This window comes from Gopherus flavomarginatus, chromosome 21 (assembly GCF_025201925.1).
Source record: "Gopherus flavomarginatus isolate rGopFla2 chromosome 21, rGopFla2.mat.asm, whole genome shotgun sequence".
In the NCBI taxonomy this organism is placed as follows: Eukaryota; Metazoa; Chordata; order Testudines; family Testudinidae; genus Gopherus; species Gopherus flavomarginatus.
In genome coordinates, this window is record NC_066637.1 from 23,050,303 (window position 1) to 23,073,420 (window position 23,118).

The 23,118-nt window shown below is 47.3% G+C and overlaps 1 protein-coding gene across 1 annotated transcript in view; it reads left to right on the forward strand.

Annotated features, from left to right (window-relative positions):
* Positions 1-7,999: 7,999 nt before the first annotated feature.
* Positions 8,000-23,118, forward strand: part of HP1BP3 (heterochromatin protein 1 binding protein 3) — a 92,648-nt gene continuing 77,529 nt past the window's right edge. Inside the window, exon 1 of the mRNA XM_050931299.1 lies at positions 8,000-8,083. The gene's annotated coding sequence lies outside the window, so the exon portion shown is untranslated. The remainder of the gene's footprint in view (positions 8,084-23,118) is intronic.

A 23,118-nucleotide genomic window follows, 5' to 3' on the forward strand; every position in this document is an offset into this window, starting at 1 on the left:
AGCAGTCTGGGAGCTGACCTTGTTCGTGAAGACAGAGGCAAAAAAAGCATTGAGTACATTAGCTTTTTCCACATCCTCTGTCACTAGGTTGCCTCCCTCATTCAGTAAGGGGCCCACACTTTCCTTGACTTTCTTCTTGTTGCTAACATACCTGAAGAAACCCTTCTTGTTACTCTTAACATCTCTTGCTAGCTGCAACTCCAAGTGTGATTTGGCCTTTCTGTTTCACTCCTCCCTGGTCATTTGTCCAAACTTCCACTTCTTGTAAGCTTCTTTTTTGTTTTTAAGATCAGCAAGGATTTCACTGTTAAGCCAAGCTGGTCGCCTGCCATATTTACTATTCTTCCTACACATCGGGATGTTTTTTTCCTGCAACCTCAATAAGAATTCTTTAAAATACAGCCAGCTCTCCTGGACTCCTTTTCCCCTCATGTTATTTTCCCAGGGGATCCTACCCATCATTTCCCTGAGGGAATCAAAGTCTGCTTTTCTGAAGTCCAGGGTCCGTATTCTGCTGCTCTCCTTTCTTCCTTGTGTCAGGATCCTGAACCCGACCATCTCAAAGTCACTGCCTCCCAGGTTCCTGTCTACTTTTGCTTCCCCTACTAACTGTTCTCTGTTTGTGAGCAGAAATTTCCTGGATTGTCTGTGCACCGCTGTATTACTCTCCCAGCAGATATCAGGGTGATTAAAGTCTCCCATGAGAACCAGCACCTGCAATCTAGTAACTTCTGCTAGTTGCCAGAAGAAAGTCTCGTCCACCTCATCCTCCTGGTCTGGTGGTCTATAGCAGACTCCCACCACGACATCACCCTTGTTGCTCACACTTCTAAACTTAATCCAGAGACTCTCAGGTTTTTGTGCAGTTTCATACCGGAGCTCTGAGCAGTCACACTGCTCTCTTACATACAATGCAACTCCCCCACCTTTTGTGCCCTGCCTGTCCTTCCTGAACAGTTTATATCCATCCATGACAGTATTCCAGTCATATGAGATATCCCACCAAGTCTCTGTTATTCCAATCACATCGTACTTTCTTGACTGTGCCAGGACTTCCAGTTCTCCCTGCTTGTTTCCCAGGCTTCTTGCATTTGTGTATAGGCACTTAAGATAACTTGCTGGTTGTCCCGTTTTCTCGATCTGAGACAGGATTCCTCCCCTCTTGCACTCTCCTGCTCATGCTTCCTCCCGGTATCCCACTTCCGCACTTACCTCAGGGCTTTGGTCTCCTTCCCCCGTTGAACCTAGTTTAAAGCCCTCCTGTCATGGTATAATCCCCACTCTGAACCTTAGCATCCAAAAGATGGGGTACCAGCATGAATTCCTCTAAGCTTAATTAGCAGCTTAGAACCTGTAGCGCTTCCACCAACCAGGAATTCCAGTGCCTGGTACACTCTGGTCCCCCAAAAAAACCTTGCCCGGGGACCCCCCAAGACCCAGACCCTCTGGATCTTAACACAAGGAAAGTAAACCCTTTCCCTCACCGTTGCCTCTCCCAGGCTTCCCCTCCCTGGGTTACCCTGGAAGATCACTGTATGATTCAAACTCCTTGAATCACAAAACAGAGAGGACAATTCACCTTCCTCCCTCCTTCTCTTTCCCCCTTCCAGATTCTCCCTGAGAGAGGAAGTAATCCTAACACAGAGAGAAATTAACTTTTCTCTCCCCCTTCCCTCCTTTCTCCCCACCAATTCCCTGGTGGATCCAGACCCAGTCCCCTGGGGTCTCACCAAAATAAAAAAAAATCAGGTTCTTAAACAAGAAAAGCTTTTAATTAAAGACACAAAAACAGTAAAAATTATCTTTGTAAATGTAAAATAGAATATGTACAGGGTCTTTCAGCTACAGACACTGGGAATACTCTCCCAGCCTAAGTATATCAGTACAAATTAAAATCCTTTCAGCAAAATACCAATTTGAACTCCTTTCAGCCAAATGCACATTTGCAAATAAAGAAAACAAACATAAGCCTAACTCGCTTTATCTATCTAGTATTCACTATTCTGAATCTATAAGAACTTGTATCGGAGAGATTGGAGAGAAACCTGGTTGCACGTCTGGTCCCTCTGAGCCCACAGAGTGAACAACAACCAAACACTAACAGCACACACAAAAACTTCCCTCCCTCAAGATTTGAAAGTATCCTGTCCCCTGATTGGTCCTCTGGTCAGGTGACAGCCAGGCTCACTGTTCTTGTTAACCCTTTCCAGGCAAAGAGATATGAAGCATTTTTGTTCTATTAACTCTTACTTATCTGTTTATGACACCTCCTCACTAGGTTTGCCAGCCTACTTGCGAAGATGCTCTTCCCTCTCTTCATTAGGTGGAGCCCGTCTCTGCCTAGCACTCCTCCTTCTTGGAACACCATCCCATGGTCAAAGAATCCAAAGCCTTCTCTCCGACACCACTTGCGTAGCCATTCGTTGACTTCCACAATTCGACGATCCCTACCCACACCTTTTCCCTGCACAGGGAGGATGGATGAGAACACCACTTGCTCCCTCCATCCCAAAAGTTTCCCCAGTTCCTAATGAATGTAAGCCCCTCCTCTCTACACCATCGTCTCATTCACGCATTGGGGCTCTGGAGCTCTGCCTGCCTACCTGGCCCTGCGTGTGGAACTGGGAGCATTTCTGAGAGTGCCACCATAGAGGTCCTGGATTTCAGTCTCTTCCCTCTCACCTTCCCTTCCCTATGTCATTGGTACCTACATGTACCATGACCACCGGCTCCTCCACAGCACTACACATCAGTCTGTCTAGATGCCTTGAGAGATCCGCAACCTTCACATCAGGCAGGCAAGTCACCATACGGTTCTCCCGGTCATCACAAACCCACTTATCTACGTTTCTAATGATCGAATCTCCCATTACTAACACCTGCCTTTTCCTAGCAACTGGAGTTCCCTCCCCCGGAGAGGTAACCTCAGTGCGAGAGGCAACCCCAGCACCATCTGGAAGGAGGGTCCCAACTATGGAAAGGTTTCCCTCTGCTCCCGTTGACTGCCCGGATTCCCTGGGCCTTTCATCCTCCTCAACAGCGCAGGCGCTGTCTGACCAGAGGTGGGACAATTCTACAGTGTCCTGGAAAGCCACATCAACATACCTCTCTGCCTCTCTTAGCTCCTCCAGTTCTGCCACCCTGGCCTCCAAAGTCCATACATGGTCTCTGAGGGCCAAGGGCTCATTGCACCGAATGCACACATACGCCACCTGCCCACAGGGCAGGTAATCATACATGCTACACTCAATGCAATAAACTGGATAGCCCCCACTCCGCTGCTGGGCTTCTGCCTGCATTGTCTCCTAGTTAATGAAAGGGTTGTTTAAAGCAAGACGTTTTTGAATGTAGTTTGGTTTATAGGTTTTACGGGGACTAAAGGGAAACAGATAGAACCTGCAAGGGACCCCCGGTTCCTTCCCGCTCCCCTTCCAGACTCCCTTGCAAAACTCCCTGTTAGCAGCTCCTGTTTGCAAATCACAGAAACCCCCTTGGGAGCTGCCACCTGATGTGCCAAGACTACCTCTGCTCCTGTTTTCCCTGCCAGCTCAGGACTCCAGCACCTGTCCTGCTGAGCCAGACACTCCCGTCTGCTCCAACAAAGACCCAGGGTCTGAATTACTTGCCCCAAAGCTGCAGGTTTACCTGAAAGCAGCTAACAGAAGTGTTCTTGTCTTTAACACCCAGATGCTCAACTCCCAGTGATGTCTGAACTCAAATAAATCCGTTTTACCCTGTACAAAGCTTATTCAGAGTAAACTCATAAATTGTTCGCCCTCTATAACACTGATAGAGAGAGATGCACAATTGTTTGCTCCCCCAAGTATTAATACATACTCTGAGTTAATTAATAAGTAAAAAGTGATTTTATTAAATACAGAAAGTAGGATTTAAGTGATTCCAAGTAGTAACAGACAGAACAAAGTAAGTCACCAAACAAAATAAAATAAAACGCGCAAATCTATGTCTAGTCAAACTGAATACAGATAATCTCACCCTCAGAGATGCTTCAGTAATTTTTTTCCTCAGACTGGACACCTTCCAGGCCTGGGCAAAATTCTTGCCCCTGGTACAGCTCTTGTCCCAGCTTAGGTGGTAGCTAGGGGATTCTTCATGAGGGCTCCTCTCTCCTTGTTCTTTTCCACCCTTTTATATATCTTTTGCATAAGGCGAGAATCCTTTTGTCCCTCTCTGAGTTCCCACTTCCTCCTTCTCAATGGAAAGACAGCAGGTTAAAGATGGATTCCAGTTCAGGTGACATGATCATATCACTGCAAGACTTCTTTACCCACTCGCCAGCACACACATATAGAGGAAGACTTACAGGTAAAACACAGCCATTTGCAGACAATAGTCCTAGTTAATGGGAGTCATCAAGATCCCAAACCACCATTAATGGCCCACACTTTACCTAATTACAACAGGCCCTCAGAGTTATATTTCATATTTCTAGTTTCAGATACAAGAGTGGTACATTTATAGAAATAGGATGATTACACTTAGTAGATTATAAGCTTTGTAATGATACCTTACGAGAGACCTCTTGCATGAAGCATATTTCAGTTACATTATATTCACTTATTATTAAATTTTTATAAAACCATATAGACTGCACAACATCACAGAGTCTAACCTTTTTCAAGAAAAGACCGATGAGTCTCTATACTCCCTTAAAGACTCTAGTCTTGGACAACTTTCTTCCCCCTGGACATTTACTCCGCTGCCCTGAAGAGGCGACATAAGCAGCAAATCTATAGACCCAGACCTCCCTCTCAGGCATTCTATCATCAGCACCCTTATGAACCCCAACCCCCTCTGCAAAAGCCTAAGGGTTCAAAAACCCAGATATGTGGCTTCTTCTACCGCTACAATCAATGTCTGGCCTCACCCACTGTCCAAGGCATTCTTTTGATGGTACGCTTGATGACTGCATACCGATATTGATGGCATACCTTATTGCCCGCCCAAAAAACTTTGGTGGCTGCCACCACTGGAGGGCAATAACAACAGACAAGTGAGTACTAGACATCATGCACCAAGTCTACACCATTGAGTTTCTCACCTTCTCACCCCAAACCCCCTTCCTAGGGCCTTTCCAGGGACCAATCTCGCACAAAGATTTTTCATCTAGAAGTAAGTTCTCTACTCCAGAAATGGGCCAGAGAACCCTCAGCACTAAAGAAAGGGGTCCTACTCCCCATATTTCTTAGTCTCCCAAAAATCCTGTGTACAGAGACCAAGTCTCGATCTATGCCAACTAAATGTATTCACCCAAAAATTAAAATTCACCATGGTCACATTGGCATTAAAAATTCCTCCCAGTGCTCGGCAGAAGATGGGAATGACTTGGCTGAGTCACTCCCATGTCTGCCCAGGAGCCCTGACTGACCTCACCGAGGTCGGCTAAAAGAGCACCCAGGAGTACGATGATGATGGCTACCAGTTGTAATGCACCGTCTGCTGCTAAAAGGCAATGAGCTGCTGCTGTGTAGCAATGCAGTCCCATATCTGCCAGCACCCAGGAGACTTATGGTGACAGTCCATGCTTGCAGTGGTATGGCGTCTGCACAGGTAACCCAGGAAAAAAGGCGCAAAACAATTGTCTGCCATTGCTTTCACGGAGGGAGCGGGGGGGGGGGGAGGCGGGGGCTGATGACATGTACCCAGAATCACCCGCGACACTGTTTTTGCCCCATCAGGCATTGGGATCTCAACCCAGAATTCCAATGGGCGGCAGAGACTGCAGGAACTGTGGGATAGCTACCCACAGCACAATGCTCCGGAAGTCAATGCTAGCCTCAGTACAGTACCGACTTTATGCACTTAGAGCATTTTGGGGGGGGACACACACAATTGACTGTATAAAAATGGATTTCTTAAAAACTGACTTCTATTAATTCGACTTAATTTCGTAGTGTAGACATAGTTATTAAGTGAGCTATTATCAGCAGGAGAAAAAAAATTTTGTAGTGATAATCAGGAAGGGTTTTTAAAAAATTCTTTTGTTCAATACTCCAACAAAGAACTTCAAAAATAGACTCCGAGAAACTGCAGAATTGGGGAATTAATTTGCAAACTAGACACCATTAAATTAGGCTTGAATAAAGACTGGGAGTGGATGGGTCATTATACAAAGTAAAAACTGTTTCCCCATGCTATTTTCCCCCTACTGTTACTCACTCCTTCTTGTCAACTGTTGGAAATGGGCCATCCTGATTATCACTGCAGTAGTTTTTTTCTCCTGCTAATAATAGCTCACCTTAATTAATTACTCCTGTTACAATTGGTATGGCAACACCCATTTTTTCATGTTCTCTGTCTACATAGATCTTCCTACTGTATTTTCCACTGCATGCATCCAATGAAGTGGGTTTTAGCACACAAAAGCTTATGCTCAAATAAATTCGTTAGTCTCTAAGGTGCCACAAGTACTCTTTAAGAGCAGCAAAGAATCCTGTGGCACCTTACAGACTAACAGACGTATTGGAGCATGAGCTTTTGTGGGTGAATACCCACTGTGTCGGATGCATGTAGTAGAAATTTCCAGGGGCAGGTATATATATGCAAGCAAGCTAGAGATAACAAGGTTAGTTCAGTCAGGGAGGATGAGGCCCTGTTCTAGCAGCTGAGGTGTGAAAACCAAGGGAGGAGAAACTGGTTTTGTAGTTGGCAAGCCATTCACAGTCTTTGTTTAATCCTGAGCTGATGGTGTCAAATTTGAAGATGAACTGCAAACCTCCCTTGGTTTTCACACCTCAACTGCTAGAACAGGGCCTCATCCTCCCTGATTGAACTAACCTTGTTATGTCTAGCTTGCTTGCATATATATACACCTGCCCCTTGAAATTTCCACTACATGCATCTGACCGAGTGGGTATTCACCCACGGAAGCTCATGCTCCAAAACGTCTGTTAGTCTATAAGGTGCCACAGGATTTTTGCTGCTTTTACAGATCCAGACTAACACTGGTACCCCTCTGATACTTGACAAGTACGCCTTGTTCTTTTTGCTGATACAGACTAACAGGGCTACCACTCTGAAAACTGTAGGCTGTAGGGCAGCTATCCTACAGTGGAGCTCTCTCAACAGATCTGGGGGGAAGGTGAGCTGAAGACATCCTGGGTCCCTGATCAGTACCTCGTGCTGCCCTACTTCCTTCTTGGCATTGTTTTAAATGTCCTGCTGTCTGGCTGCTTTCCCTGCCACATGTACAAAGGGAGCGTCCGGCTTACAAGGGGCGAGGCGGCTAGGACCAGCAGAGATGCTGGCCGGCGTGCTCGCTCTTTGAACGTTGGGATATCCTCCGGCTGCCAAAAGGTGTTTGCACCGGTAGGACGTGTCTTTGCGGTCACAGCAAAGGGGAAGAGCTGCAGGCCTTTGGGAAGGGGGTTTTCTTTGCACAAGGTCGTTAACCGGTGCAGACAGTCCCCCAGGTCTCGGCGTGACACGGGACTGTGGTGATTTAAACAGTTCGTGCAGACACACCCCTCGACGCCAGAGTTAACCCCGGGCGCTGGCTGAGCCTGGGCCGCTGCCTCTTCCCGCGCGGCGGCCCGGCTCCCCCGCCCGCTCCTTGGGGCTCGGCTGCCCCAGCCCGAGCAGGCGCTAAGCGCTGCCTCAGTCCCCGTCTCTCTCGAGACAGCTGGGGGCGCGCGCGCTGCAGGGGTCGTGTCGCCTCTCGGGAGCGCGCGCGGGCGACGGCTGCGCAGGACGGCGGTTGGCGCGCGCTGTCTCAGTGTCAGGCCCCGCGGGCAGCACTGAGGGAGCCGAAGCGGGGGACGCTCGCGGCCACCACTGGAGGCCCCCCCGCCACTTCGCCCGCTCCGCGCGTTCCCGATTTGTTTTGTTTGGGGCTGCCCTGTGCGGGCCGATTCCCGCCTCGCTGTGCGCCTGCGCTCTGTGCCTCGGCGCTGATTGGCCGTCAGCTCAGGGTGTTTCTGAGTGAAGGGCCGGGCTGGCTTTGGAACGGTGCTCGGGGGCTTCGATTGGCTACGGTGCGACTGTGCCCGCCCCCTCCCCTGTCTGCCCCGGGTTTCCCAGCGCCGCCATTAGAGGGGTCGCTTTGTGTCCGCCGAGTCTGCCGGTGAGTAGCCCCCCGGCCCCGCGGAGGGGTGGGTGCCCCGGGGAGCCGGGCCGGGCCGCTGTTGCTGGGAGGGTCGGACGAGCGCTTATCGGCTGCGTGGGGGGAGGGGCAGGCAGCGGCCCCCTGGTGCCTCGCGCCGCCGGCCTAGTGCCCGGACCGGGCGGGCCGGGCCGGGCCGGGACCTGGAGCTGAGCAGGCTCCGGCGTGGGGCGTCCCGGCGCGGGCAGCAGCTCTCAGCTGTCAGCGGGGCGACCGGGCATTGGAGGAGCTGCGGGTAGCGAATGCAGCGCCCTGTTCCCGCCCGAGCTGGTCAGAGACCGCCCGGCCCAGGGACTGCGCTTTGCAGCACAGCAGCCTGCAGTGACAGCGGTGGGGGATCCCATCTGCCTCCAAGGCTGGGCTGGGGACAGGCCGCGCTCTAGAAGTGGAAGAGCCCCATTCACTTCTCTGGGTAAACTCCCTGACCGCAGCATGTTGCTGGTCTTGTCCCGGGTCAGTCACACCCAGAGACGAGCAGGAAAGCGGCAGAGTTGAGTGAAACGAGACGTAGAAGGAAGCGCCGCCTGAATGCCACTGACAGTGCGGTTTGTAACCCCTCACTACCTCTCTCATCTGTAGCATTTGTGTATTGGGAGGGATAAAAGACTGAACCTGCTGGTATCCAGTATTTGAGAGGCCTTTGAGAGGAAGTGATACATGATACCCCCTGATGGATTGCAGTGTTGTTCATGCTAGACACTAACAATCATGGACTCGGTAAAGACACCGGGTTTATGGCTCACTACAACAAACTGTAACCTACCAACCCTTCTTTGTCCTGCAATTACAGAGGTGTTAACTGCCTACTTCACCTTGAGCAGCCTCTGGAAAAATGCATCAACTCCTTAAACTGAATGCTATTCCACTTTCTATTTAGCTGACACTCTGAGTACCTTTCCCCGACCGGAAGAAGAGTTCTGTGTAAATTTGAAAGCTTGTCTCCCTCTCAATGGTAGACGTTGGTCCAATAATATTATTTCATCCACCTTATTTCCCTAAGGTTGATGCTGTTCGATGTTGCTGACAGATTTAACAAAATCAGCATGGGCCCTGTGAAAGTGTAGTCGCTTGGGGTAGCACAACCACCAAAAATATCAGTAGCCTCTCTGTCATAAATCCTAAATAAAACTGATGAGGACTTAAGGAATTTCTTAACACCAGCTGCCTTAACACCATTTTCACCACTGTCTTTGCCAGTACAAGGAGATTTTAAATCCAATGGTAGCTCTCTTAATTGCCACTGTTGGGATGGTTTCTTGAGCATTGGCCCAACTCTTCACGGTGGCGTGGCATCTAGTTGATTATGTTTCCAAAAGAAAAGCTCTCATCCATGTTGGAATGTGTTTAGAGACTGTTAGAAGCTATGGTTCAAATCCTAGAATAGAAGGCACCATTCCTTGTGCGTTCTCCATCTCATTGGAGAAAAAAACTTTTTCTTTGGTGAGGTTTCAAAATCTAAACCTTTATCTTCTCTCCTCTCCCACCTAAAAAGTAGTGGAGGCTGTAAATTCTATAACCAGAGAAAATTGGACTGTTCCAAAGTGGAAGCATTCTGGATTTATTAGCCTGTCCACCCCTCTGGACTGTGTTCTTGGTTGAAACCTTATGTATGTTCTTGTAGACAAGAGAACAGAACAGTGAACACATTTTTAGCTGGTGCAAATTGGCATAGGTCCATTTAAATCAACAGAGCAGTGAGAGTTTACATCAGTTGGGAATCTATTGACTATGGCCTTTTCCACATCTGCAGCTTGGGAACACAAACTCTGTCATAGTTGACCCTGCTCAGAACAAATTTCCTATGTGATAACTGCTCATTGGCAACAAATCTATAAGTCATGGAGACCTGCTTGTCATCAGGGAGGAGATGTTTAGCTAACACCCAACCACAAGCATCACATTTATTTCTGCTCTGTGACTCTCAGCTCACCTATATCAGCATTTCACGTGCAAGTTTGTGTAGTCAGGCATCTGACATAGCTGCTAACCTTCATTCTAGGTTAACAAGCATGTGAGTTGTCGCTCATAGCAGGCTTCTTAAACACACCCAATTTGCGTGTTTAAGAAGGCATGTAGTGTTTATTTTTACTAAAAATACACAATGTTTTCTTCATTTTCCCTCTCTTCTAACAAAAAAAAATCCTTTGGCAAGCATATCTTTACTGTATGGAAAAAGATACTTAAATATTGATGTTTTATAAATAGGGCCCTACCAAATTCACGGACATGAAAACATGTCATGGACTGTGAAATCTGGTCTTGTGTGCTTTTACCATATACTATGTAGATTTCATGAAGGAGACCAATGTTTCTCAAATTGTGGGTCCTGACACAAAAGGGGGGGGGGGGGCGTATCATGTCACAGTATTGCCACCCTTACTTCAGCACTGCCTTCAGAGCTGGGCAGCCAGAGAAGGCGGCTGTTGGCCAGATGCCCAGCTCTGTAGGCAATACCCAACCACCACCAGCAGTAGAGAAGTACGATACCTTGCCACCCTTACTTCTGTGCTGCTGCTTTTAGAGCTGGGTGGCTGGGGAGTGGCGACTGCTGACTGCCGGCTCAGCTCCACAGGCAGCAGTGCAGAAGTAAGGGTGGCTGACTATTTATTTATTTACACACGCTCTCTCTCTCTCTCTCACTCTCACTCTAAGTTTTAAACAAACAATTTAATACTGTACACAGCAGTGATGATTGTGAAGCTTGGTTGGGGTGGTGAAGTTAGAGGGTGGAATAGAGTGGCATATTTCCCAGGGAATGCCTTACTGCTAAATGATGAGCTAGCATTTCGCTGAGACCTCAGGGGTTAACACGTTGTTAATGTAGCCTCATACTCTACAAGACAGCACGAATGGAGAGAGGGGAGACAGCATGGCAGACCGAGATGCACACCCTGTGTGTGGGAGAGAGAAAGAGATGTGCATTGCCCTTTTAAGTACATTGACACCACATTCTAAATACATTACCTTTAAAAGATCAGGAAGTTGAGACTGCAGCTGTCTTCTCCCTGCTCTGTATGGAGAAGGGGTAAGTGGGGGGAGGGGGACACCCTGACATTAGTTTCCCTCTCCTGCGCAGGAAGCAGGAGGCTCTGGGGAACAGTTCCAAGGCAGAGGGCAGGAGACAGCTGAACTGCTGGCAGTTGGTAGCCTGCTGGGCAGCTGCTGCACAGGGAACTTAGGGGAGAAGGGAGCTGATGAGGATGCTGCCGATCTGCCCTGGTTCCAAGCCCCCACCAGCCACCTGCAACAGGCTGCTCTTTCTGCAAGCAGTGGACAAAGCAGGCAGCTGCCAAACAATGTTATAAGGGAGCATTCTGCAACGAGCATATTCCCTAATCAGCAACGTAACAACGTTAACCAGGACGACTTTAATTGAGGCGTTACAGTACCATGCCATCCTTACTCCCTTAGCTGCCCAGCTTTAAAGCAGTGCCACCACCAGCAGCAGCGAAGAACTAAGAGAAACAGTACCACAGTTTCCCCTCCTCCACGATAACCTTGTGATTTCCCCTCCTTCTCCCCAAACTCCTTTTTGAGTCAGGAGCCCTACAATTACAACACATGAAATTTCAGATGCCTTTTTTCTTTTTTTTTTGCTTGAGGCAGCAAAAATGGTAGAGCCAGCCCTGTGGCACAGCAGCGGGTGCATGCTCAAAATTTTTTTACTGATGGGATGCGTGATCAAAAAAGTTTGGAGACCACTGGTCTAGGGTTTAACAATCTCTTGCTCCTGAAGTTGTCATAAGTGTTATGCATCCAGGGAGCCGTGATGAGTTGGAGTTGGGTATTGCCATTACAACACCTATTTTGATCTGTTTAACTTATCTTCACTCACTAATGAACTGTAAAGGGAGAGCCATCCAGTTCCCTTCCACCAGAAGGATGGCTGTTAGAAGATATGATCCAAGGGTATTGGAGAATAAAGTGGAAGGTCTCAGTAAATCAAGGATGCACAGGACATAAAACTCTTTTCCCACCCTACATTCTGTAGTTCCATGGAGATAACCCAGTAAGAGTACACTGTAAATATATACTCTAGCTTTTACAATTTCTCATAATTATTCTTAAAAGTTATTCCTAAGTATATAACCACTAGTGCAATTCAGGAAAATGCAGAGTTAGGTTTTTTTTCGTAATTTAGACAAATATGGGAGCTGTTTCAGTCTTTAGGGTATAATTTTTTTCACATTTTCCTTTTTGGTTGAAACTATGATGGCTGTTGCTGATGTCTTTTATTGTCTGTTTACAAGTGACCTAAGATGTCCTCTTATAACCTTTTGAGAGAGAGAATATAAGTAAAAAATTTCTTTACATAAAAAAAAAAAATATGAGTGTTAGTGGATTATGTCAAGAACACGCACACTTGTTAGTATTAAAAAAAAACCTCTATAAAATGTTATGCAGTTAGCATGAATTTAACAGTCCTATTTCTCACTTGTAAACATCTCTCCCTGATACATAGTATTAGTGATAAAAATCTCCCTTCAAGTGTCAGTAGTATATCAAATTTTGAGTGACGTATGTATTCCAGTATCCATCTTTTGCCCATAACTTCAAGTGTTTCCATAACAAATTTTCCGTTATACTAGCTTTAAGCTTCTGACCCAAACATACAATAAACTTCAAGTTGAGACACTGACTTTTGAACTCAGGATATTGTGCCCTCCAAAAGTCTCCAGCCATAGCAAAGATTAGGATTCTAGTTCGTGAACTATAGCTAAAACTGTTTGAAAACAGTCCTCATATGGGTCAAGTGGTTTTGTGCTCCAATCCAGAGGACAAAAAATACCAGTGCTGTTTTTAAACAGCCATGGAAGCAGAAACTTCTGCTCTGTGCTGAACCTTTAGAGTTCTAGAGCAGTTCCTCAGCATGGTTATAATATTACCTGTAACTTCCTGATGCAAGTGCTGGAGGAACCGACTAGGGGCCATGCTCCTCTTGACCTGCTGCTTACAAACAGGGAAGAATTGTTAGGAAAAGTAAAAGTGGGTGACAACCTAGTCAGCAATGACCATGAGATGGTTAAGTTCAGGATCCTGAACAAAGGAGAGTAGCAAAATACAGACCTTGAACTTCAGAAAAGCAAACTTAGACTCCCTTGGGGAACTGATGGGCAGGATCCTCTGGGAGGCTAATATGAGGGGAGGAAAGAAGTCCAGGAGAGCTGGCTGTATTTTAACGAAGCCTTATTGAGGGCACAGGAACAAACCATCCTGAAGTGCAGAAAGAATAGTAAATTTGGCAGGCGACGTGCTTGATTTGGCTTAGCTTAGCTTAGCTTGAAATCTTAAACTTAAAAAGGAAGCTTACGAGAAGTGGAAATTTGAGCAGATTACTAGGGAGGAGTATAAACATATTGCTAGAGCATGCAAGAGTGTAATCAGGATGGCCAGGCACAATTGGGGTTGCAGCTAGCAAGGGATGTGAAGGGGAACAAGAAGGGTTTCTACAGGTATGTTAGCAACAAGAAGGTGATCAGGGAAAGTGTGGGCCCTTTACTGAATGGGGGAGGCAACCTAGTGACCGAGGATGTGGAAAAAGCTAATGTACACAATGCTTTTTTTGTTGGCCACTGTCTTCACTAACAAGGTCAGCTCCCAGACTACTGCACTGGGCAGCCCAGTATGGGGAGAAGGTGACCGGCTGTCTATGGAGAAAGAAGTGGTTCAGCACTATTTAGAAAAGCTGGATGAGTACAAGTCCTTGGGCCTGGATATGCTGCATCCGAGGGTGCTAAAGGAGTTGGTGGATATGATTGCAGAGCCATTGGCTGTTATCTTTGAAAACCCAATGGCCATCGGGGCAGGTCCCGGGTAATTGGAAAAAGGCTAATGTCGTGCCCATCTTTAAAAAAGGGAAGAAATAGAACCTGGGGAACTACCATTCAGTCCCTGGCAAAATCAAGGAATCCATTTTGAAGCACTTGGAGGAGAGGAAGGTGATTAGGAACAGTCTATGTGGATTCACCAAGGACAGGTCATGCCTGACCAACCTAATTGCCTTCTATGATGAGATAACTGGTTCTGTGGATATGGGGAAAGGGGTGGATGTGATATATCTTGACTTTACCAAAGCTTTTGATACAGTCTCTGACAGTATTCTTGCCAGCAAGTTATAGTAGTATGGATTGAATGAATGGACAATAAGGTAGATAGAAAGCTGGCCAGATTGTGAGGCTCAATGAGTAGTGATCAATGGCTCGATGTCTAGTTGGCAGCCGGTATCAAGTGGAGTGCCTCAAGGGTCAGTCCTGGAGCCAGTTTTGTTCAACATCTTTATTAATGGTCTGGACGATGGGATTAATTGCACCCTCAGCAAGTTCACAGATGACAGTAAGCTGTGGGGAGAACTTTATGTGCTGGAGTGAAGGTAGAGTCCAGAGTGACCTAGACAAACTGGAGGATTGGGCCAAAAGAAATCTGATGAGGTTCAACAAGGACAAGTGCAGAGTCCTGCACTTAGGAAGAAAGAATCCCATGCACCTGTACAGGCTGGGACTAACTGGCTAAGCAGCAGTTCTGCAGAAAAGCACCTGGGGATCACAGTGGACAAGAAGCTGGTTATGAGTCAGCAGTGTGCTCTCATTGCCAAGAAGGCCAGTGGCATATTGGGCTGTATAAGTAGGAGCATTGCCAGCAAATTGAGGGAAGTGATTATTCTCCTGTATTTGACATTGGCGAGGCCACATCTGGAGTATTGTGTCCAGTTTTGGTCCCCACGTTACAAGAAGGATGTGGAAAAATTGGAAAGAGTCCAGCAGAGGGCAATAAAAATGATTAGGGGGCTGGGGCACACATGACTTACGAGGAGACGCTGAGGGAACTGGGATTATTTAGTTTGCAGAAAAGACGAATGAGGGGGGTTTTAATAGCAGCCTTCAACTACCTGAAGGGAGGTTCCAAAGAGGATGGAGCTAGGCTGTTCTCAGTAATAGAACAAGAAGCTATGGTCTCAAGTTGCAGTGGGGAAGGTCTAGGTTGGATATTATTAAACACTATTTCACTAGGAGGGTGGTGAAGCACTGGAATGGGTTCCCTAGGGAGCTGATGGAATCTCCATCCTTATAAGTTTTTAAGGCCTGGCTTGACAAAGCCTTGGCTGGGATAATTTAGTTGGTGTTGGTCCTGCTTTGAGCAGGGTGAACTAGATGACCTCCTGAGGTCTCTTCCAACCATAATATTCTATGTAACGGAATTGTACATAATGCTATAACCATGTTTAGATATTATTTTAATCACTGGCATCCCTAGCATGGAGAGGGCCAGAAAGGTTTAATGCTGCTGTACCTGGCTCTGGTCATCAAATTAGAAATAATGGATAACACCAATTAGGTTTTGATAAGTTATCTTCTCATCCAATAGAAGTGATCTGTAGAGTCCTGCAAATCTGTGTTTATCCGCCTTATATTCACTGATATCTGCATCCGTGGATGCAGTTATCTGTGGACTATGTTTGCGGATTGGATGCGGATACAGATTTTGTATCCATGTAGCGCTCTAGTGATCTGTTGCTGAGCTGCTTCTCTAGAATTCAGAAGATTAGAGGATGGATGGAAATAGAGAAACTGGAGTTTATGGTGTTTTTTGCGGGGGTAGGGAGTGGGGGAGATAACGCTGAGAGAACTCGCTTGGACTCGGTGATCCAGGGAGGTCCTTTCTAGTCCTAAATTAAGATGCAAAAGCCTAGTAGAGACAAGGTATGGATAGTTTTTTAGCTTCATAAAGCTAGTTGAGATTATCAGTGCCTTGTAAAAGCAGCAAAGAATCCTGTGGCACCTTATAGACTAACAGACGTTTTGGAGCATGAGCTTTCGTGGGTGAATACCCACTTCGTCAGATGCATGTAGTGGAAATTTGCAGGGGCAGGTATATATATGCAAGCAAACTAGAGATAATGAGGTTAGTACAATCAGGGAGGATGAGGCCCTGTTCTAGCAGTTGAGGTGTGAAAACCAAGGGAGGAGAAACTGGTTTTGTAGTTGGCAAGCCATTCACAGTCTTTGTTTAATCCTGAGCTGATGGTGTCTAATTTGCAGATGAACTGAAGCTCAGCAGTTTCTCTTTGAAGTCTGGTCCTGAAGTTTTTTTTGTTTCAGGATGGCCACCTTAAGGTCTGCTATAGTGTGGCCAGGGAGGTTGAAGTGTTCTCCTACAGGTTTTTGTATATGCCATTCCTAATATCTGATCTGTGTCCACTTCTCCTTTTCCCCAGAGGCTGTCCTGTTTGGCCGATATACATAGCAGAAGGGCATTGCTGGCATATAATGGCGTATATTACATTGGTGGACGTGCAGGTGAATGAACCGGTGATGGTGTGGCTGATCTGGTTAGGTCCTGTGATGGTGTCGCTGGTGTAGATATGTGTGCAGAGTTGGCATCAAGGTTTGTTGCATGGATTGGTTCCTGAGCTAGAGTTACTATGGTGCGGTGTGCAGTTACTGGTGCGACTGTTTCAAGTTGGCAGGTCCTCTGTGGGCGAGGACTGGCCTGCCACCCAAGGCTTGTGAAAGTGTGGGATCATTGTCCAGGATGGGTTGTAGATGGAGGGGTTTTAGCTGGGAACTGTATGTGATGGCCAGTGGAGTCCTGTTGGTTTCTTTCTTGGGTTTGTCTTGCAGTAGGGGGCTTCTGGGTAAACGTCTGGCTCTGTTGATCTGTTTCCTTATTTCCTCGTTCGGGTATTGTAGTTTTGAGAATGCTTGGTGGAGATTTTGTAGGTGTTGGTCTCTGTCTGAGGGGTTAGAGCAGATGCAGTTGTAACTCAGTGCTTGGCTGTAGACAATGGATCGTGTGATGTGCCCAGGATGGAAGCTGGAGGCATGAAGGTAGGCATAGCGGTCGGTAGGTTTTCGGTATAAGATGGTGTTAATGTGACCATCACGTATTTGCACCGTGGTGTCTAGGAAGTGGACCTCCCATATAGATTGGTCCAGGCTGAGGTTGATGGTGGGTGGAAGCTGTTGAAATCGTGGTGGAATTTTTCCAGAGTCTCCTTCCCATGGGTCCAGATGATGAAGATGTCATCAATGTAGCATAGGTAGAGAAGGGGCATGAGTGGACGAGAGCTGAGGAAGCATTGTTCCAGGTCGGCCATAACAATATTGGCATATTGTGGGGCCATGCGGGTGCCCATAGCGGTGCCAATGATATGGAGATATATATTGTCATCAAATTTGAAGTAGTTGTGTGTGAGGATAAAGGCACAGAGCTCAGCAACCAGTTGTGCTGTGGCATCATCAGGGATACTGTTCCTGACAGCTTGTATTCCGTCTGTGTGTGGGATGTTTGTCTACATCCATGGTGGCTAGGATAGTGTTTTCTGGAAGGTCACCAATGCATTGTAGTTTCCTCAGGAAATCAGTGGTGTTATGGAGATAGCTGGGAGTGCTAGTGGCATAGGCTCTGAGTAGAGAGTCCACATATCCAGACAGTCCTTCATTGAGAGTGCCAATGCCCGAGATGATGGGGCATCCAGGATTTCCAGGTTTGTGGATCTTGGGTAGTAGATAGAATAACCCTGGTCGGGGCTCTAAGGGTATGTTGATTTTTTCCGGTCTTAGTGTAGGGAGTGTCCTGAGTAGATGGTGCAGTTTCTTAGTGTATTCCTCAGTGGGATCTGAGGGAAGGGACTTGTAGAATTTGGTATTGGAGAGTTGTCTGGTGGCCTATTTTGGTAGTCAGACCTGTTCATGATGACAACAGCACCTCCTTTATCAACCTCTTTGATGGTAATGTCAGGGTGGTTTCTGAGGCTGTAGATGGCATTGCGTTCTGCACGACTTAGATTATGAGGCCTTGTGTCCAATATGAACTTACATCGAGAAAGCTTCCTTGAGTTAGCGATCTCAGTGTACACCGACAGGTTTTTTGCAGTGAAGATTAGCGTATGTGTAATCACAAATACAGCATTTAACCTGTATGTCCTGATTTTAGTTACTACTGCTGTTAATGCTATTGGGACTCAGATGTCCAAATTTTGGTTACGTTTGGTTACATTTTCATTTCAGTGCTGTATCGCTCAGATTTACAATGAAGCTCCTTCTGTAGTATTTTGTATGTTTCTTCAAGTGCTTACTCATGTCGATTCCATTCTAGGTGTGTGCACACTCACGTGTGTGGCCGCTGGAGATTTTTGCCTTAGTGGTACCTGTAGGGCCAGCTGTGGCACCCTCTAGAGTGCTGAACTCACGCCATGGTATGTCAGGCAACACTGGCCCTACGCCCCCTCAGTTCCTTCTTACTGCCCATGATGGTCAGTCGGAGCACCTCTCTTGCTTGACAAGAGCTAGCGGTTGTCTTCCATTTTGAACTCGGGCCTTAAGGCCATTGTGTATATAGTTCACTTGGTTGTTCTTAAGTAGACTGCTACCTCGATATAACGCCACCCGATATAACACGAATTTGGATATAACTCAGTAAAGCAGTGCTCCAGGATGGGCAGAGCTGTGCACTCCGGTGAATCAAAGCAAGTTCAATATAACATGGTTTCACTTATAACGTGGTAAGATTTTTTGGCTCCCAAGGACAGCATTCTATCAAGGTAGAGGTGTAGTTGGTAAGTAGTTAGTGTCCCAGTGGGACTTTGCCCCAGGAGGGGCATGCCCTGGTCTCCTGGGTTCAAGCACTGCTCAGAGTGCAGCAGGCTTATGCCTGTGAGTGACCGCCACAGCAGCTGCCCCAAGTGCCTGGGGAGTCGCACGTTAACAAGCGGTGCCAGATCTGCAACAACTTTTGTCCCTGTGCCCAGAAGGAATGGGACATCTGCCTCAGGGCTCTCCTCATGGAGTCCACCTTCCGCCCGGCTTCTGAGCCGTCTGGGCAGGTCGCACCAAATGCCTTGGCCTCTGTGAAAAGCGCACCACCAGCACCTAACTCCTCCTGGCTCCATTTGCCATTGCTAGTGTTGAAGTAATAGTCCGGGAAGCGCTCCATGACACCGAGCAAGAAGAGCCAGGGGTCATCTATCAAGGGACCTGGCCTGCCCACCAGACTGCTCCGGAGCCACGTGATTGTGCCTCCCCGGCTGGGTCACCCAGCCCCCTGAAAGGTTTGCCATAACTCTTGGGAGTGGTTTGGGACATGCATGCCTGCCTGCATCTTCAATCAGCCCAGGCTCCCATGGTGCAGAGAGAGCACAGGTCTCCACCTGCTCTGACAATGACCCCAGTGCTGCAGGACCCGGCTAAGACTCCCGAAGAGGGCAAGCTCGCCATTAAGACTCTTAGGGAAGAGGGGGCCAACATCAGTCGCCAGACAGAAGGAGTCTATCTTCTCTGCTTCATCGGGTATCGTGCGGCAGATCCCCATCGTGACGTCAGTTGCCCAAGTGAGCTTCCGGATTCCCATGGGGCTGACCCTCCCCTTACAATTCCTAGCACTGCTTACTGAATCAACTGTCGTCCTCTAGGTGTCAGTCCCGATCACCAGCATGATGAGAACGTTCCCCATCAAGTACCGTTCCCCTCGGCATCGGTACCACTCACCACACTGCAGTTACAGTTCAGTTATGCCTGGGCAATGGTCACCAGTAGACATTACCAGCAAACAAACTCAGGCATTGATGGTTCCTCCCTGGTCACCGGAAGGTGGCTCCTCCAGTATAGAGGTCCAGGTCAGCCCGTCGTTACGGTCTGATCGACCTTGCGGGGCACCAGAGCCCGCTCCCTCGTTGGCAGCACCACAATGGCAGCATGACCAGTGGCAAGTGCAGTGGCAGTATTGGAGAGCATGGGGTGTACCAGTCGTGACGATGCCTCCATAGCACTCCTTGGTGGCCATGACAGAGCAGCAGCCCCACCGGCACCGGATCCAGTATTGGAAGTCTGTTCTGAGGATGGTGCAGAAGAACCTGTGCCCACCCCAAAGCCTCTTTCTCTGGCCATCAAGATCCCAGAACCCCCACCCGTGGTCCACTCTTCCTCGTCGACCCCGTCGAGAACTGGTGCTCGAGGTGCAAGAGGTGTTGGAGTAGGAGGACACCCTCTTCAACGTCCTCTTGGCTTCTATGCACGGCCGAGTCACCCTGCCCATGCATGAGGGGGTCCTCACAATAGCCAAGGCTTTGTGGCCGACCTCCTCCTCCATTCGATCCACCTTTAAAAGGACTGAGAAAAAATACTTTGTGCTGGCCTTTATACGCACCAGCCGCCGGCTCACTGGTTGTATCTGTAGCCAACAAAAAGAACAAGCAGGTCCCCACCTCCTTGACTCCCAAAAATAAGGACGCTGAAAAACTTGACTTATTTGGGAGAAAACTTTATTCTACTGCCAGCCTACCGTTTCGGGTGATGAATCATCAGGCTTTGCTGGGCTGCCGGCACAATTTTAATCTCTGAGATGGTCTCAGAAAGTTCCAGGAATCCCTTCCTCAGGGGTTGGCCCAAGAGTTTGGCACGCTGGTGGAGGAGGGCATGGCAGCGGGCTCCCTGTAAATGGCATGGGACACGGCATATTTGGTGGCAATGGCTGTTGCATCCACAGTGGTCAAGCAACATAGTCCCTGGCTCCAGACTACAGGCGTCTCTCAAGAGATGCAGGGCTCGATCTAGGATTTCCCTTTGACGGAATTGGTCTGTTCTCAGACCAAATGGACGCCAGGCTGCATGGGTTGAAGGACACTAGAGCTGCCTTTGCTTGTGGGGCATGCACACTCTTCAATCAGTCAGGAAACCCTTCAGACCTCTGCCACCGCTAACACCCTGACAGCCTTATCTGGGACCTATGAGGAGAAGGGATGGTAGTTTTGGTCATCGTTGCCCTTTGTCTTCACACTCGCCAGCCCAGCCTGGGGCAGCCAAACACTGAGGGGCTGACGGTGCCTAATATACAGCGCCATGAGTGCAGCACTTCAGAGAGCGCCACAGCCGGCCCTCCAGGTACTGCTTAGGCAAAAATCTCCTACGGCCATGCACATGAGCACGCGCACACCTAGAATGGAATTGACATGGGCAACACATCTTGAAGAACAACAGTTACTAAAGGCAGGTAAGTGGGTTTTTTTGTTTTGTTTTTGTTTTTTTCTTCATAATGTATACATCACATCCATCTATTCCAAAAAAGCCTGTGATGTATAAATTTTCTTTCGCTCTCTCCTAACTACTGATTAGAGATTAGTAATTAGGAAAATGTACTGGGACTGGAAGAATTTATATCTAGACAGACTTGTGTAGTGCTGGGGAGGAGCCGGTGGGCGTGGTACATGTAGGTACCAATGACATAGGGAAGGGTAGGAGAGTTGTCTTGGAAGCCAAATTTAGGCTGCTAGGGAAGAGACTGAAATCCAGGACCTCTATGCTGTCGTTCTCAGAAATGCTCCCAGTTCCACGCGCAGGGCCAGGTTGGCAGGCAGAGCTTCAGAGTCTAATGCGTGGATGATACGATGGTGTAGAGAGGAGGGGTTTACGTTCATTAGGAACTGGGGAAACTTTTGGGATGAGGGGAGCCTGTACAGGAGAGATGGGCTCCACCTAAACCAGAGTGGAACCAGGCTGCTGGCACTAAACATTAAAAAGGTTGTAGAACAGTTTTTAAACTAGGAGATGGGGAAAAGCTGACTGCTGCAGAGGAGCATGTGGCTCGGACACAGACTTCACTTGAGGGAGAGTCTAATGATAGAGATTCTCCAGGTTATAGTCAGGAGCAGAGGATGGAAGAGGATAATGTAAGGATAATATCAGATGATAAACAGTCACATAAAAAAGCTTCTGACACATCAGAAAAGGGCAGACAAATAAACAGGAACAAGTTTTTAAAGTGCTTGTACACAAATGATAGAAGTCTAAATAATAAGATGGGTGAACTAGAATGCCTTGTGATAAAGGAGGCTATTGATATAATAGGCATCACAGAAACTTGGTGGATGAGAGCAATCAATAGGACACAATCATTCCGGGGTACAAAATATATCGGAAGGACAGAACAGGTCGTGCGGGGAGGGAGTAGCACTATATGTGAATGAAAATGTAGATTCAAATGAAGTAACAATCTTAAGCGAATCCATTTGTTCCATAGAATCTCTATGGATAGAAATTTCATACTCTAATAAGAATATAACGTTAGGATCTATTATCGACCACCTGACCAGGACAGTAATAGTGATGGTGAAATGCTAAGAGAAATTAGAGAGGCTATCAAAATTAAGAACCCAAGAATAGTGGGGGATTTCAGTTATCCCCATATTGACTGCGAACATTTCAGGACGAAATGCAGAGATAAAATTTCTCAATACTTTAAATGACTGCTTCATGGAGCAGCTGGTATGGGACCCCACAAGGGGAGAGGCAACTCTAGATTTAATCCTGAGTGGAGCGCAGGAACTGGTCCATGATGTAACTATAGCAGGACCGCTTGGAAATAGTGACCATAATACAATAGCATTCACCATCCCTGTGGTGGGAAAAACATCTCAACAGCTCAGCACTGTGGCATTTAATTTCAAAAGGGGGAACTATGCAAAAATGAGGGGGTTAGTTAAACAGAAGTTAAAAGGTACAGTGACTAAGGTGAAATTTCTGCAAGCTGCATGGGCGCTTTTTAAAGACATCATAATAGAGGCCCAACTTCAATGTATACCCAAAATTAAGAAAAACAGTAGAAGAACTAAAAAAGCGCCACCGTGGCTTAACCACCATGTAAAAGAAGCAGTGAGAGATAAAGACTTCTTTTAAAAAGTGGAAGTCAAATCCTAGTGAGGAAATAGAAAGGAGCATAAACACTGCCAAATTAAGTGAAAGAGTGTAATAAGAAAAGCCAAAGAGGAGTTTGAAGAACGGCTAGCCCATAACTCCAAAGGTGGTCATAAAATGTTTTTTAAGTACATCAGAAGCAGAAACCATGTGGCCCCTTGATGATCGAGATACAAAAGGAGCACTTAAAGACAATAAAGTCCTTGCGGAGAAACTAAATGGATTCTTTGCTTCAGTCTTCACAGCTGAGGATGTTAGGGAGATTCCCAAACCTGAGCCGGCTTTTGTAGGTGACAGATCTGAGGAACTGTC